Genomic DNA, 17,155 nt, shown 5'->3' on the forward strand with positions numbered 1-17,155 from the left:
ATTACTGTACATTGTTGTAGACTTTATGAATACTGTACACTTAGGCTACATTAAATTTATTTAAATTTTTTTTTCTTTCTTCTGGCCAGGTGCGGTGGCTCACACCTATAATCCTAGCACTTGGGAGGCCGAGGCGGGTGGATTGCTCAAGGTCAGGAGTTTGAAACCAGCCTGAGCAAGGGCAAGACCCCGTCTCTACTAAAAATAGAAAGAAATTAATTGACCAACTAAAAATATATAGAAAAAATTAGCCAGGCATGGTGGCACATGCCTGTAGTCCTAGCTACTTGGGAGACTGAGGCAGTAGGATCACTTGAGCCTAGGAGTTTGAGGTTGCTGTGAGCTAGGCTGATGCCATGGCACTCTAGCCTGGACAACAGAGTGAGGCTCTGTCTCAAAAAAAACCAAAACAAAACAAATTTTCTTTCTTCAATAAGTTAACCTTAGTTTACTATAATTTTTTACTTTATACATTTAAATTTTTTTAACTTTTTGACTCGTTTGTAATAACACTTAAATAGCTTAAAATACAAGCACATTATACAGCTCTATAAATATATTCTTCTTTATACTCTATAAGCTTTCTTCTATTTTAACATTTTTTCCTTTTTTTTACCTTTTAAATTTTTTTGTTACAAACTAGAACACAAACACACTTTTTAAAAAAACTTTTTTGTTACAAACTAGGACACAAACACACTTTTTTGTTAAACTTTTTTGTCACAAACTAGGACACAAACACTTTTTTGTTAAACTTTTTTGTTACAAACTAGGAAACAAACACACTTTTTTGTTAAACTTTTTTGTTACAAACTAGGACACAAACACACTAGGCCTACATAGGGTCAGGATCATCATTATCACTGTCTTCTACCTCCACATCTTGTCTCACTGGAAGGTCTTCAGGAGCAATAACATGCATGGAGCTGTCATCTTCTATGACAACAATGCCTTCTTCTGGAATACTTCCTGGAGGACCTGTCTAAGGCTGTTTTACAGTTTGCTTTTTTTTAATAAGTAAAAGGAGTATATGCTAAAATTATAATTAAAAGTATAGTGTAGTATTATAAATACCTAAACCAGTAACATAGTCATTTATTATAATTGTCAAGTATTACACACTTTACATAATTGTATGTGTCATACTTTACATGGCTGGTAGTGCAGGATCATCACAAACATGTGAGTAATGTGTTGAGTTATGAAGTTAGGATGCTATCATGTCAGTAGGTGATAGGAATTTTTCAACTCCATTATACTTTTATGGGACCACTGTGCATAGCAGTTCATTGTTGACCAAAGCATCATTATGCAGTGCATTACTGTTTATAGGAGCTCTATTTTCTGCTCAATTTTTCAATAAATCTAAAACTCCCCCCCAGTTTCAGTGTCACTGTTGAAATTTATCCAAAAGGAACTTCACTGGGGGTTTTCTTAAGGGGTAAAGGCCTTTTACAGAAGCTAAACCCTCCCCAACATGTGGTAGAATGTGCTCTTCTATATCTACTTCTCAATAAAGCATGTTCTCTGCTCAAAAATAAATAAATAAATAAATAAATAAATAAATAAATAAATAAATCTAAAACTGCTCTTAAAATGTCTATTAATTTTTTAAGTAGGGACAGATGTCTTTGTCTTACTTTTATACCAATACCATGCTGTTTTTATATCTTTTAACCCCCTTTAGAGTTTTATATTTCCACTTGGGTATCAAAAGGATCATTTGTGCTCAAGGGACTTACAGAGTTTTAGTAAAATAATTTTCTCAGTTTTTACTTATAGTATCCCTTCTAGTAACCCCTCCATTGGTTTGTAACCAAGGAGCTTGCTAAAAAAATTCAAGTGACAAGCTTCACTGCTGGATCTTCTCAGTTCTCTTCCTTAAGGGCAAATGTACTCTTGGGAAGATTCCATAATCACTCATTTATGTAAACTTCTGGTACCTGCAGCCCTACTAATTCTCCTAATATACTCAGATATGCTAAATCTAAGTGGCAGGTCCAACTTGGAGCCCTTTCAAAGGTTGGTCCTTTCAAAGAGTGCCATTCTTACAAAGAAATAGGAGATTTAAAAAAAGAATACATTAAATAGAGTCTGTCTGGTGTTGTGTTGATACTATTCCTGGGCTCAGCCTTTGGGGACCTCATGCTAAAAGTGCCTTGCTCACCCAAGAGCAGTGTGCATTGACCTTAGCACACTGCCCACTGTTGATTCACCCACACTGGACTTCTTCCACCCCTATAATGACTCCCTGGAGAATAAGCACCAATGCACTTTCTGATTTTAGGAAAGACTCTTTAATACCTTGGGAGCTGGCAGTTTCCATTGATTCAAAAGCAAACACATAGGGACTAGGATCTGGCCATATAAGCAGAATCATTCCTTAATAAGACTCTGACTGAAACTCTAGCCCTTCTGTGGTCCACAAGAGCCTGAAGAGTGTGGCTTTGGTGACAGCGTCTCCCCCAGACTTGTCCCTGGCCTTACTATGATTTCCAGTGGTGAAGGGCATACGCAACAAGCATCCTCTACCAACTCCCATTAACTGTCAGGTGGCCGTAGTGCTGGCCTAGACAGGACTTGATTCTTTCCCTACCCTGTTCCTGTCTTATGGAGTCTGTCTTGTTTTCATGTTCTTTTACAGGTGTTCCACCAGTCTAGGACAGTGGAGAACAAAATATAAAGTACAGGAGAATCCTCTGAGGGAGTTTATAAACATAAAGACTCTTGGGCCCCAGCTCCAGAGACTCTTATTCAGTAGTGGTGATGGGGGAGGAGGAATAATGGGTGGAAGGGACCTGCATGTCCAAGTCCTTGAGCTGGTTGCATTGAAGATCACCCCACTTGAGAAACCCTGGGCCAGAGGGAGAACAGGTAAATGCCTACAAACATCTAATACCCAAGTCATAATTTGAGGGCCTAGGAGAACTCAAGTTATTTCTTTAATCTTCTGGGGGAAAAATGGCTGTTCCCACTGTAGCAGTAACAAATTGGTGGATGTTCTCTTTGTTGTATCTAGATGGAACACATCTGGTTTTAGTAGCTCTCAAATCTCTCATTGGTCATTGCCTTGAAAGGATGGGTCTCTGACTGCACTGAGTATTAAAGTCATGGATCTCTTTCCTTCTTTGCAGATTTACTTTGTGTATGTGTGTGTGTTTTGTTTTTTTTGTTTGTTTTTTTTTTTGAGACAGAGTCTCACTTTGTTGCCCAGGCTACAGTGAGTGCCATGGTGTCAGCCTAGCTCACAGCAACCTCAAACTCCTGGGCTCAAGTGATCCTGCTGCCTCAGCCTCCCGAGTAGCTGGGACTACAGGCATGCGCCACTATGCCCGGCTAATTTTTTGTATATATATTTTTAGTTGGTCAATTAATTTCTTTCTATTTTTAGTAGAGATGGGGTCTTGCTTAGGGTGGTTTCAAACTCCTGACCTCGAGAAATCCGCCTGCCTCGGCCTCCCAGAGTGCTAGGATTACAGGTGTGAGCCACCACGCCCGGCCTGCAGATTTACTTTGTATTATAGAGTGTTCTCCTAGCAATTACCACTGACTTGTTTATGCCCATCTTCCCCATATCAGGAATAAAATATTTTGAGGGATAAAATATGCCCACAAGTATTCTGAGTCTTTGTCTAGGGGCTATCTGTCCTGTAGCCCCGCCACTCATGGAGGCCTTTAATGCCAGAGCTATTATTTTACATTCTTAGACCACCTCTGCACTCTTGTCACCAATCCCAAAGTGAGTCTTTAACTCACTCTTTGGTCTATACTTTTTTCTATATGCTTCTAAGGCCCCCTCATGCTTCTTACAAGTTAATTTACCAACAGCAGAATTTGAGATCTCTCTCATTTATTGTGAGCTCTTACAGTAATGTCTCACTGTAAGTAGCTTTTTTTTTTTTTTGGTGATTGATGGATGTATACTATAAGTAGCTTCTGCTGACACTCGCTCCTATCTAGGCTGGTTAGCCAGACTGTGTCCTTGTCTTCACCACCTTCCACCACAGCTCCTCTACTATGAACACTTACAAGGAAGTTCTTTCCCCTTCCTTTCAATGCCCGTCAAAGTCCTCGCTATTCTCTTCATTACTAAATATCTTTTCAAATGTTGTTAAATAGCAAATGGATACAGATGCATTAGCAGTTTTGAGGCTGTGGGTAACCTCTAAAGCAGAGCCCTGTGGACTTTATATCATTGCCTATTGCTTCTCTGCTCTGGAGGCCTTCTAACCTTGCAGCACCTCAGTGTCTATAATCTAGCCACAATCCAGCCACAGTTAAAAATTCTTTTATTTAGGGCTCTATAGCTCCTTAAATGTCCACATCTTTCTGCATTATGTGGCTTCTCTCATGGGCTATATTGCCTCCTGAATTACCTATTCCATAATCAGCCAGATCCTCAGTAAAATTTTTTCCCAGGGAGCTGGGACAGGAGGGGAGGGACTTTGGATCAACCCAAATACAAATGTCACAGCTTCTCTTTTAGCTCTTGGAAAGTCTCCAAGTTTCTTTTCTTTCATTTGTTTGTTTGTTTGTGTGCTTTGGTTGTGGTTTTTGTTATTTCTTTTTTTTTAAAACCTAACATTCATTATCCTTAGATACACATACACACTAATAGACAAAGCCTTTCTTCACCTGATACCATTTGAAGAAGTTTATATTATTTTACCACCTTAGCAAGTTCACAGAAAATTGAAAGTTCCCATTCTCTATCAATTTTATCTAATTGTGGACAAGGGGTTTAAGCCACTATCCAATTAGTTTCAACCATTTATTCCTATTTTGGGGCATCTCCCCAAACTAGCATAGCCCATGAGATGGTTGAAACATAACACAATGTGATGTGTACCACATCACATTGGATGAGTAGCAGTTTAGTGGCCATGGTGAGAACACATGCCTGATTACATATAGCCCATGCCACAGATGGGCACTGGATCAAGAGGGCCAAGCACTATGCTACATTTACATTAACTTTTCCTTTTGCTCAACTAGGACCTTGTTACTAAGCCAGTTTTATGTGTTGGACTCACTCTCCCTTACTATGAGCATTCCTTCCCAAGAAGCTATGCAGTCTTGTGTCTTACAGACTAGCCTGACTAGTTTGCCAGGTGTACCTTGATGTGTTTGAATTCCAGTAGTTAATGTAGCTTAGACTTAAGGTAGGGTTACTCTTTTCCCCACCCCACACATAATTTTATTTTATTTTATTTTTTTTGAGACAGGGTCTTGCTTTGTTGCCCAGGCTAGAGTGAGTGCCGTGGCATCAGCCTAGCTCACAGCAACCTCAAACTTCTGGGCTCAAGCAATCCTGCTGCCTCAGCCTCTCGAGTGGCTGGGACTACAGGCATGCGCCACCATGCCTGGCTAATTTTTTCTCTATATATTAGTTGGCCAATTAATTTCTTTCTATTTATAGTAGAAATGGGGTCTTGCTCTTGCTCAGGCTGGTTTTGAACTCCTGACCTTGAGTAATCCACCTGCCTTGGCCTCCCAGAGTGCTAGGATTATAGGCGTGAGCCACCGCGCCCAGCCCCCACACATAATTTTAAAAAGCAAAGGTTCTGAATTTGAATCTCCAGAATATGATGTTTTCTTCTCAACACCCAGGACTTTCATCTTAATGCCCTCTGATCACTTCTTTTTTTAATTTTTTTTATTTTAGCATATTATGGGGGTACAAGTGTTAAGGTTACAAATATTGCCCATGCCCCCCTCCCCCCTTGAGTAAGAGCTTCAAGCGTGTCCATCCCCCAAATGTTGCATATCTTACTCGTTTTCTTTCCGTCTCTCTTAACTTTCCTCACAAATCTTTAAGTAACATTTTTGGCTTCTGTCTAACCTTTAATCCCATCTCTTAAGGTCCATAAAACGTCTCTGAGTCATGAGGCTCTGCCTGTCCTACTTCAGGAGAGACCATCTGATTACCATAATTGTGGTGATGGCCCAAGGGGAAAGAAGTGGTAGTGAATGAACATAGATTGCAGATCTTCTCCATCTAGAGATTTGGCACATAGAAGTACATAGAAAAGGGGTTAAAAGATTAAGGGGTTACTGGTCTGATTTCCTAAAAAGAAAAAAAAGATTAAGGGGAGAGTCCAGAGTATGGACGCTGCCTGGAGCTATATCTAGAAGGTGCTCCAGTGACACAACTTTCTCTTAGAATGAGTTTCTGACAGCAGCTTTTCACTCCATAGAACTCTCAAGATGCCTTGGGCTGGGAAGAACCCAAAGACAGCTCTTTCTGAGTAAGTTTCCTTGTGGCTCTTTCTATCCTCCACTATGTCTGACCCACAGAACACACATGCACAAGCACACGCAGAGATATGTACATACACACACATATAATTAAACAGAAGGTAGATCCTACTAAGAACTGTGAAATAATACCCCATTATTCCAAAAATTTTTTTCCACTATCCCTCTCTGACAATACCTGAGGGTATTTAAACTAGGAACAACTCACTGTACAATTACAGTTAAGTTTATGCAAAATTTTTTCCAAGGGTGAACAGCGTGACTAATTTTTATCCATTCTAAAGTATAAACAATTGAAACCAGGCTTTCCTATTTAGCTAGGGGAAGGGATTAGGAAGTAGACGGTACATCACCTGTAATCCTAGCACTCTAGGAGGCCGAGGCAGGCAGATTGCTTAAGGTCAGGAGTTCGAAACCAGCCTGAGCAAGAGTGAGACCCCATCTATATTAAATATAGAAAGAAATTAATAGGCCAACTAAAAATATATATATAGAGAGAAAAAATTAGCCGGGCATGGTGGTACATGCCTGTAGTCCCAGCTACTCAGGAGGCTGAGGCAGGAGGATCGCTTGAGCCCAGGAGTTTGAGGTTGCCGTGAGCTAGACTGACACCACAGCACTCTAGCCTGGGCAACACAGTGAGACTCTGTCTCAAAAAAAAAAAAAAAGGAAGTAGAAGGTACAAGATATCTGAAGTCTTGAAGGAAAGAGAAGTATTAAGAATTTCAGAGACAAATTTCCTCCTACTTAACAATGCGTCAAGAGAAAACAAAGCTGATATCAATGGAGAGATTTATTTCAGTAGGGACATGGAACAGAAGCCAGATTATAGAGTGTAAAGAGTTATGATGGATATATACAACCACAACGAGTAAGATATGCAACGTGTGGGTGATGGACACCCTTGAAGGTCTTACTAGAGGGGGGAAAGGGGGAATGGGCAATATATGTAACCTTAACACTTGTACCCCCATAATACACTAAAAAAAGAAAAGAGTTATGAACTGAAAGCAGCTGGTGTCAACTCATTGGAGGAGTATGGCCCTGAAAGGAAAAAGACAAAGAAGAAATGACTGCAGTGGAGATTGGAGCTCAGGGAAGATTTTTCTCAAGATGAATATCAAAGGAAAAATTCAGGAATGAGTACTTTGTGTCATATTCCCCCATATCTATTTCACTGATTTAAACTCCATCTCTTTCTTCAAAGGGAGTCCAGCCCTGTAAATAATTCTAAAAATATTTTTATAAATGTGAATTTTCTATATAATAATACAGTGTCCTAAAATATGAAAAAAAAAGTCTTATAAACCAATTGGCTAAAAAATTTAAATAGGTGTGTCAGTTTCATTAGAAGTCCTTATATTAAAATGTATATTAAAATCCTACATTATTTCAAATCCAGCCCTTGGCAGATAATTATTGGCAAAGGCCATATAGTAGCCCACAGGACAACTGTGTACCACGGATCTCTGCAAAACAATCTCAAGCAGATTCCTTCCCAAACAAATTACAAATTTTGTAGGGATAATCTTTTTTCCTGTAACTGAAATGTCATTTGTATTCCAGGATATTTTATAGAGTGATAGGCTGCCTTTTCTTGTTCTCATTCCCTTCCTTCTTTATGTATTGTAGCAAGCTCTGCTGAGAAACACTGAGCTACAAAACACTTCAGCACTTAGCATCTAAATGAGGATTCTAATGGGAAATAAGCTGTACTCACTCTCTTTTCCTTGGTCTCTAAGTGAAAGCTGCTAAGGAACAGCTCAAGCCACTTTTCCCAGAAAGCCTGGGCTCACAGGACCTTCTACCACAATCATTATGGAAGCAGAGAATTTTGTTTTGTTTTTTCATCTTGTTACCTTGCTCCCTGTAGTACAGACTTTAGAAAATATTTCATGTTCTCAATTGCATTGACGGATACAATACTACTTTATCTCAGTATAGTAGAAGGTAGGTGTACGTGGTAACTCTAAGAATTATCCTGTGAAATAACTAGGTGAACAGTTCAAGGTAAGAAAATTGAAAGGCTTTGGCACTTTAGTAATATTTTCACTACTTAATGGAACTAAATCCAAATGGGTTGTAAAATTGTTCTCTCCCCAGTCTGATCCAACTATTCATTTCTGTTGCCTTTGCTAACCAGCTGTAGCTCCAATAGAAATAAACTCAAAGATGTCTTTGAATGACTTATCTCCTTCTGCTAATTTGTATTCTTGGTTTTCCCCCAAAGGCAATCATATCTTTACAATGTTCCCCAAAATTCATTCTATTATTGACCTAAATTTCTCAGACACAGAAGATTCCTTTTCCTAGCCCTCTTCTGCCTATTTTGAACCATGGTAGTATTTGGAAGATTTAGACTAAGATAAATATATGCAGTTGAAAATGCTACAGAAAGTATAAAAACATGATTGGTTAAGGATTGATAACAGTTGAAGCTGAGTTATAGGGGGTTCATTATATATGCTGTTCTCTCTACCTTCGTAAAGAAAAATTTCCAAATTATAAAATTTTAAAAAGAGAATGCTCCTGAAGCCATAATCTATAGAATCTGGGCTCCACCAAATGCCTAGGATTGAGGCAAAGAAATGTCAGAGCAGATAAGGTGAATAATTTATTGGTTCATTATTTATTATCCTGGGTATTGGTATGGAATGGAACCTTCAAAGTCTAATATGGTAAACCTGAAGAGCCTGAGAACAGGAAAAGGACTGAGATCTATGGCAGCAAACAGTGATTACAGTTTTGAAAGAAGAGGAAATTCCTACTTATGTAGGATGGTTTAAGTTTGGTCTGGAGAATATAAGAATTTCATCTATAGAGTTGCATAGAAAGACCAAACTATTGTCCCTCTTAAACGGTCTTATTGGGACTACTGGAACATAGCCTCATACTATGCTGGTACCAGAGGATGATGAAGTTGAGAAAACAACCTATTAAAAAGTGAATTTGGACAGGTCAGATAATGGTGAACCTAAATCATCCCCTTGTGGTCTGATTTTCTCTTGGTTTGGAGAAAACTCTAACCTAAGAAGCATACAGAGAAATAAAATGATCAATAACAAGGGCTTACAATAAAGATTGACAAAAACAAACCATAAAAGTTTGGCATGTAATGAGACTGGAGAGTCTGTCCGAAGAGGATGGTAGTTTCTTTTGAGAGGCCCTTGGAGTGTAGGTATATTTCAAACGGGAGGCAATGGGGAATGTTATTTATGTGAACCAAGCTCAGAGTTTCCCTTAACTGTTAACCCTGCCTGATCCTTTACCTAGTTAAAAAAAAAAAAAAATCTGCTTTCTGAAAAATGAGGATTTATCTTACGAAAAATTGTATTGACTGCACTCTCTAAGCCATATGAATTCTCCTCTACCTTTCTGATGGAAATAGAATCACTGGATTCCAGGAAAAAGGAACTTTATTAATCGTCCTAAGAGAGAATAGCATTGCCCAGTATAGAGGAGCATTAAACCAATTATCCCAGCTGAGAAAAAGGAAAAAAGTAATCTCTTTTCATAGATGAGAGAAGGTTTGGATTAAAACTACTTTTCTTCTGGTCCTTTTTTATGCCCCATTTGTCTCTATGTAATAACACAAAAAGGAGGTCCTTTTTGTGTCATATTATCAAAGAAGAAGAAGAAGGAGGAGGAGGAGGAGGAGGAAGAGGAAGGAAGGAAGAAGAAAGAAGGAAGAAAGAAGAAGAAAGATGCACCTCAGAGCATTCTCCTCATCGCTTGCACAAACTGGGTTGATGAGAAGAGCTGTAATGAAGTGTCTCTTCCTAGGATCTCATAGCCTTTGTTGTTAATAATAATTATAATAATAATAATTATTGTCTTTCACAACAGGTGAAATAGTAACTCTGAAAGGAAAAACATAGGGCTCAAGTTGTTGAGGAAATCCCGTTATAAAACTGAGAATTAAACTTCTCTGGTCATGTTTCAAGCCCTCAGGTCTTCCTACAGTGCAGCTGCTCATTTATCTAGTCCCTCAGAGTTACTCCATGCACTTTTTTATGGACCAGGGAAGCTATTAGATATGTGACTTTTTTTTGCTTTTTTGTTTTCTTTCTTTTTTCTTTTCTTTTCTTTTTTTTTTTTTTTTTTTTTTTTGAGACACAGTCTTATATTGACCAGTAGACTGCAGTGGTGCAGTCATAGCTCACTGCAACCTCCAACTCCTGGGTTCAAGTGCTCCTCTCCCCTCAGCTTCCCAAGTGTCTGGTACTACAGGCACACACCACCATGCCTGGCTAATTTTTTTACTTTTTGTAGAGATGAGATCTGACTGTTTCCCAGGCTGGTCTAGAACTCCTGACCTCAAGTGATCCTCCCATTTTGGCTTCCCAAAGTGCTAGGATACCACACCTGGCCAGGATATGTGAGTCTTTTTTTATTGGCATATTATTTTCTAGATTCCAAAGCAGTTTCTCACATCTTACTTTTCATTTTTTTCTCTAACTTCAGAGATTCTCAGTCTCTTCAAGGATAAGACTCCCTTCCTAATGTGACACAGTTTAGTGGACACTCACTTGATTGTACTTGTTCTTTTTATATCTGCTAGTGGAAAAACTCAGCATAACAAAAACTTACCATGACAAAAAACTATCAGGAATTCAATAATTTTTAAATGAGTTTGTATTTTATTGTTCATAATATACATTTGAAAATAGTAGCACATACATGTAGAGAGCAATAATTTTGGCTATACACAATGGTGAGAAGATGGATTCCTACAATAACTGATCTCTTGGGTAATCAGGGGTCCCACGTGTTATTATCAGATGAAATTTCAAGAGCCATAGAAAGGTTACTCTAATAACATAAACGAAGAGAACCAAAGGATGATGTTTTTCAAAAGCTGTCTTAAATTTCAAAGATTTTACATAAATGCTTACCCTATTGCAGAAGAGAAACTGACCCTGCTTAAATCCCTACTACATACCTTTAGAAAGACATGGAGGTAGTAATCTCTGTTAAAGAATGAGAGCAGAGCCATGGTTGATCTCTGTGTCCCATTGCATCTTTCTCATTTGGTGACTGAGGCAGAGAGAGAGAGAGTAAGAGATGGACAGAACTGGGCAAGACCCAGTATTATTATGAGACATCATTTGGAGTAAAATGGGGTCAACTGTTAAGAAGGCATTTTCTAGGCCTGTTCATTCTAGATGAGTAAGTGCATTGGAAGAAAACTCAAACTGGCTCATCTCTGACAATTATAATTATTACCCTCAGCTTGGCTGTATCATGCATTCCTATTCTCTCTCTTTTTTGAGGGGGAGCCATAAGAATTAAGAAAAACAAATTCAAAGAAAAGATTTTTCTCAAGTCACAGAAGAATAATTCTCTTCAGAATTGTCCCAATAATAAGAAACTGTGAAAAAATCTTTTTTTAAAACAATTGTCTTATACTGATTTACCTAGTAAAACTGCATATGATAGATGAATGTCATCATTATTTTCTCCCTTTCAAGCTTAGGAATTTCTGTTGATGGACTCGTTCAGACAGTAATTTCAGACAGCCCTACAATTGAACAGCCAAGCAGAAATTGTGGTTCTTTATTTGTTAAATGCTTTTGAGTTCCTTACATAAAAGATTGATAATGAAGTATGAAGAGAAACATTTCAAAGGCTGCACTTGGTCAAATTTCTCTGTATGGCACAAAGGGGAAGATGACCTTATACAAAACCCTGATAGTTTCATTACAAGAATAATCAAATTTTAATGTTAAAGTTAAAAATCACTTTTCAAATGCTACCAAAACCAGATTCTTGGCAGAGTATAAATGTTTAATTCAAATTGGGGCTTATAGGAAAAAGCAATTAAAATCTAATTCATTACACAGGAGATTTGTACATTTTCTTCTGAAAGTCAGGCAAGGCGAGAAGGGGTTCTTAAACCCTGTTTTTAAATTAGAACTTTCTTTCACATCTCTTTTTTTCTTTTTCTTTTTGAATCCAGACACTTGAATTTGGACAGACAAGCAACCCAGCCACCTTTCAGTGTGGCTGTGTCAGTATCGGAATGAAATGAACATGACCCCCTCCAGCAGGGAAGGGAACACACAGTAAAGGTATTTTTTATAGAACAATTCTTCACACCGCCCTGGTGACTAGGGAAAGGAATCTCGTGTTTCTCTTTTGCTGATACTGAATCAGCTGAAGAATACCATGAACATCAGTAGAAATGCTCTGAAATAGTCTCCTCTCCCTTTTGTCTTTTTGTTCTCATGAAAGGGAGAGAAGAGAGATTTTTTTTAACATTGAAATATTTAATTAAAATGCCAATTAAAAATGGACCAATTATTTGGTGGTACATTTTATAATCAGAAATGTTGCCAATTATCACATCAACTTGCAAATAGTTGTATTAAGTTGGCATATCAACACTCCAATAAAGATGGCTATACTACTCATTTATGATAAGAATACACTCTCCATAATTAGCACAAGCAGCTTATTTCAGCAAAGAAAGTCCTATTCTTGCTTCCTCAACAGTTTATGTAGCAATTGGATTTATATTTTGGATAAATAGATAGTCAAAATGAGAACAGATCAAGGGAGAGACTGAGCTTATATCTGAATTGGAGAGAAACTCCAAACACCCTAGCAACCTGCATTCTGTATGTTATTGTGTGCTTGCTTATTAACTGTTGGAGGTATAGATACTTTATGTGGTTTCCAAGAACTAAATGAGAATGGCGATAATATTCTCTATCATTTGTGCAATGCTTTATCATTTACAAGTTTATTTTCATATATATTATCTGATTTTCTGAGCAATTTGGAAATTTTTGTAAATTGAACAAATTAAATTTGTAGAGAAGTTTAGATTTTGAAAATATCTAGTTTTAACCATGTTTATTAACCCAATACTAACTCAGTAGTTCAAATAAATTTTTAATGTCTAGGAAGTGATACTATGAGCAGTTAGAGTATTCTGAAAAAATTAAAGTCAGAGAGTACAAAATAAGATCACATTGCATTTTGTCTCTAGCCTTCATCTCAAGATCAGATTCAACACATAGTAGAACCTGCTTTGGGACACCTCCTCTCCTCCTCAATACTGACATCAGGATTTGGTAAAAAGGGCTACTGTACATTTCCCCCCAAAATCACTTGGGATATTTGTGGTATAGCAATTTATAAAAATAGGAACCCCCTATCTTTTAATCCTTTATTGATAGGGATCCTAATGATTTACTGAAATTAGCCGCAAATTTAGGAAGAGCCCTATTCCATAGGACAGTTTTTCCCAGGAGAGATCTCAAGGTTTCCTACATTTATGGAAATGAAAATGAGTTTTCTCTAATATATTACATACACTTACCTATTCCTAGTTCCAGGTAGGAGTCCAGATTACTTACCAGGTATGGCTGAGTGGGAGGACACAGGTAAAAAGAAAGATGCACACAGAAGGCTTCATAAGAAACATAATCCTCTGGAGTGACAGAGAAAATTCTAAAAAATAGGGTGATAGAGAAGCAAGATTGGAAGTAGTCTCCTCAGAGGTAGTGGGATGGAATTCTCAAAGCCCAACTTCCTTGGTGTGTAAGCGATCCCAAACAGAGTTAAGGGGAGGTGAAATGGAGCTGCCAAACGTCCAAAGAAGAGATTATCTACTTAATTAAAGTTTTTTTTTCCTCTCTAAGTCCTTCAGCCAATCAGAACTCAAGTGCCAGAAAAAGATTGAGTCGATCAAAAGAACACTCCAGGATCCTCCCAGACAAATGCAGAAGAAGGGGACCAGGAGAAAGAGGACAAAGAAAGAAGGGGGGTGGGGGAAGAGACATAGCAAATCCCTTCTACATAATCACTGCGTGGAGTCTCTCTTTCCTCCCTCTTGCCTGTCCCCTCCCACCACACCACAACCTTCCCCCACCCACGCACACTGACACACACACACACACACACACACAGCCGAGTCCCCAAAAGGGATTTAGAAGGGTCTGTGCTTTCCCAGTTGTCCTTTGTAGCGCTTTGAGACTGAATTTGCATTCAGAATAGCTTTCTTCAGAAAAAAAAAATAGACCATGTACGGTGAACCTCAGGCCCTCTGATTTGAGCATGTGTGGACACAACTCAACCATCTTGTGTATTCTCTCTCTAAGTTAGGAAGAAGATCATGAAACTTCAGAAACTTTTGCATCACACGATTACTTACCAAACACTATTACGTTCCCAGCCCTATACCTAAGCATTGTGGAAATGTTTAAAAACAAAAACATGATTTCTGCCCTAAAGACATTTACAACTTAGTAAAGTGATAATAAATAAAAGAATGTAGTTTTAATAAAGTATTAAATTGCTAAAAACTGACTACAATCATGCAGGCTTATTTACGGGAGGTTTTCTGAAGAAGGAAGAATGTGAGTTTCAAAGAGGTGATGAGATTCAAAGTGATCTCAAAATCCTTAACCTCTTCAACTCAGATGGTAGGGCCACGAACACACTCAAGCCCTTGCTCACACTTCTCTGAGTTGTGTCTCACCTGTTCCCCTACGGAGGAAGTGTTGCCTCTGTCATAGTGCAAATGCTCCTCAAGGACTACAAACTTACTTCCATCTAGCCATGTCTTCTGTTTCAGAATCCATATCACCTTTCTTAAGGGCTCCCCAAAGACCATGTTCTCTTCCTTTATCCTTGTTCCTCTTGCTTCCAAACCCTCTCTGGCCAGATCTACCCTGGCAAACTGAACTGGAAAATAAGGAATTATTAAATTAATTAATTATCTAGATTATTTGGGCCAGATGATTTAGGTATCTTGACCTCAATATATATTTTTTTTGCCTTTTAATTTTTATTATTCAAAACTTCATTTTCTTATTTAGCTTTCTGGCTCTGCGCTTGTGCCTTCAACACCTTCACAACGATTTTCTGCTCCTCAATAAGGAAAGCACGCTTTATCCCGTCACAAACACATTTAGCACACATGGAACCACCGTAGGCCCTGTTGACATGGTTTTTGTTTTTTTTTTTTTTAGACAACCTCATAAGAACTTTAGGTCTCACAGCACGAACCCCTGGAAGTCTACCTGGGCACACATCACATGCAGATTTTGGTGCTTTCCCAACCTTCTCGGTAAAAAGGTAAACAATTCTATTACCAGGGGTTCAGGACAGCCTAGTTTTGTTAGAAGCTGTATTGTAGGAAAGCCTATGACAATATGTCAAACGCTGTACCATTTTGAGTGTGGCTTTGGAGAAGCAGCCAGGATCGAGGAGTTTCCGAAGCTAAAAGAAGGGAACCTGCTCACCGCCAACCTCCCTCTTGCTCCTCTCACCTCTATGCTAGCTCAAAAGACTGTTCTAAGAGCTCTCAGCTCCTGCAACATCTCGCATGGTGACCGATTGTAAAGAGACTAAAGATGAGGGGAAAAAATTAGCTCCCATACCTGCAGCAACCTCAATATTTTGACTGTGTAATTTTGTTGTCCACATGGAATCTTCCAGATCAGGTATTATTTGGGATTCCAAACCTTATTGTGAGATGGCTGAGTCAGTTTTGACCCCCTCCTACACACACACACACAAACAACTGTAGATCCTTCTCTCTGTCTCTCTCTCTCTCTGTCTTCACTCAGAAAGGGAGCAGTAGAGTCAACTTTAGACCAAGAGGTTAAGTCCTAGGAAGGTAAGGAATTCCAATTTTGACTTCTTTCGTATCCACAGAAGGCAGGGTTCTTGCCATTTACTTGACTAGGGAATTCCTCAGGGATGGAATAAGTCATTAGGAGATAGAGCAGATTTGGGCCGTTTGTATGTGAAAAGGGAGAGTTAATTTAAAACAAGTTCCTTGTGACACTGTCCTACTCCCTCAGAATTTCTTCCACAAAAGGAAAAATTTAATACTTTTATTGATTTTTACAAAACTAATATATTCTTATTATAAAAACAAATGACAGGCCAGGCGCGGTGGCTCATGCCTGTAATCCTAGCACTCTGGGAGACCGAGGTGCGCGGATCGTTTGAGCTCAGGAGCTTGAGACCAGCCTGAGCAAGAGCGAGACCCCATCTCTACTATAAATAGAAAGAAATTAATTGGCCAACTAATATATAGAGAAAAAATTAGCTGGGCATGGTGGCACATGCCTGTAGTCCCAGCTACTTGGGAGGCTGAGGCAGAAGGATAGCTTGAGCCCAGGAGTTTGAGGTTGCTGTGAGCTAGGCTGACACCAGAGCACTCACTCTAGCGTGGGCAACAGAGTAAGACTGTCTCAAAAAAAACCAAAAAAACCCCACAAATGACAGAAATACAGCAAGTGCAAATCCCTTTTGGTGACCCTCCTTCTCCCCTCTAAGGTAACAAATGTTAAGTTTTGGATGATCTTTCTGGTTTTTAAAATATGTATATGTGGTTATAAATGTACATAAACATTTTTCACAAAAATGAGACTATGTAAATTATATTTTGCAAATTGCTTTTCTTAATAATATATTTTATGTTCTCTGAGAGTTTTCCTTAAAAAAAGAAAAAAATAAGCCGGGCGCGGTGGCTCATGCCTGTAATCCTAGCACTTTGGGAGGCTGAGGCGGGCGGATTGCTCAAGGTCAGGAGTTCGAAACCAGCCTGAGCAAGAGCAAGACCCCGTCTCTACTCTAAATAGAAAGAAATTAATTGGCCAACTAATATATATATATAAAAATTAGCCGGGCATGGTGGCGCATGCCTGTAGTCCCAGCTACTCGGGAGGCTGAGGCAGCAGGATTGCTTGAGCCCAGGAGTTTGAGGTTGCTGTGAGCTAGGCTGATGCCACGGCACTCACTCTAGCCTGGGCAACAAGCGAGACTCTGTCTCAAAAAAAAAAAAAAAGAAAAAGAAAAAAAAGAAAAAAATAATATATTTTATAGTTTTCTATGTTAGGTCCAAAAGATATCTTTCTTTCTCTCTCTGTCTCTC

The 17,155-nt window shown here is 38.7% G+C and overlaps 1 pseudogene; it reads right to left on the reverse strand.

Annotated features, from left to right (window-relative positions):
• Nucleotides 1-15,078: 15,078 nt before the first annotated feature.
• LOC105873670 (large ribosomal subunit protein eL34-like) lies at nt 15,079-15,441 on the reverse strand (annotated as a pseudogene).
• Nucleotides 15,442-17,155: the final 1,714 nt, after the last annotated feature.

Source organism: Microcebus murinus, chromosome 14 (genome assembly GCF_040939455.1).
Source record: "Microcebus murinus isolate Inina chromosome 14, M.murinus_Inina_mat1.0, whole genome shotgun sequence".
NCBI classification, from domain to species: domain Eukaryota; kingdom Metazoa; phylum Chordata; class Mammalia; order Primates; family Cheirogaleidae; genus Microcebus; species Microcebus murinus.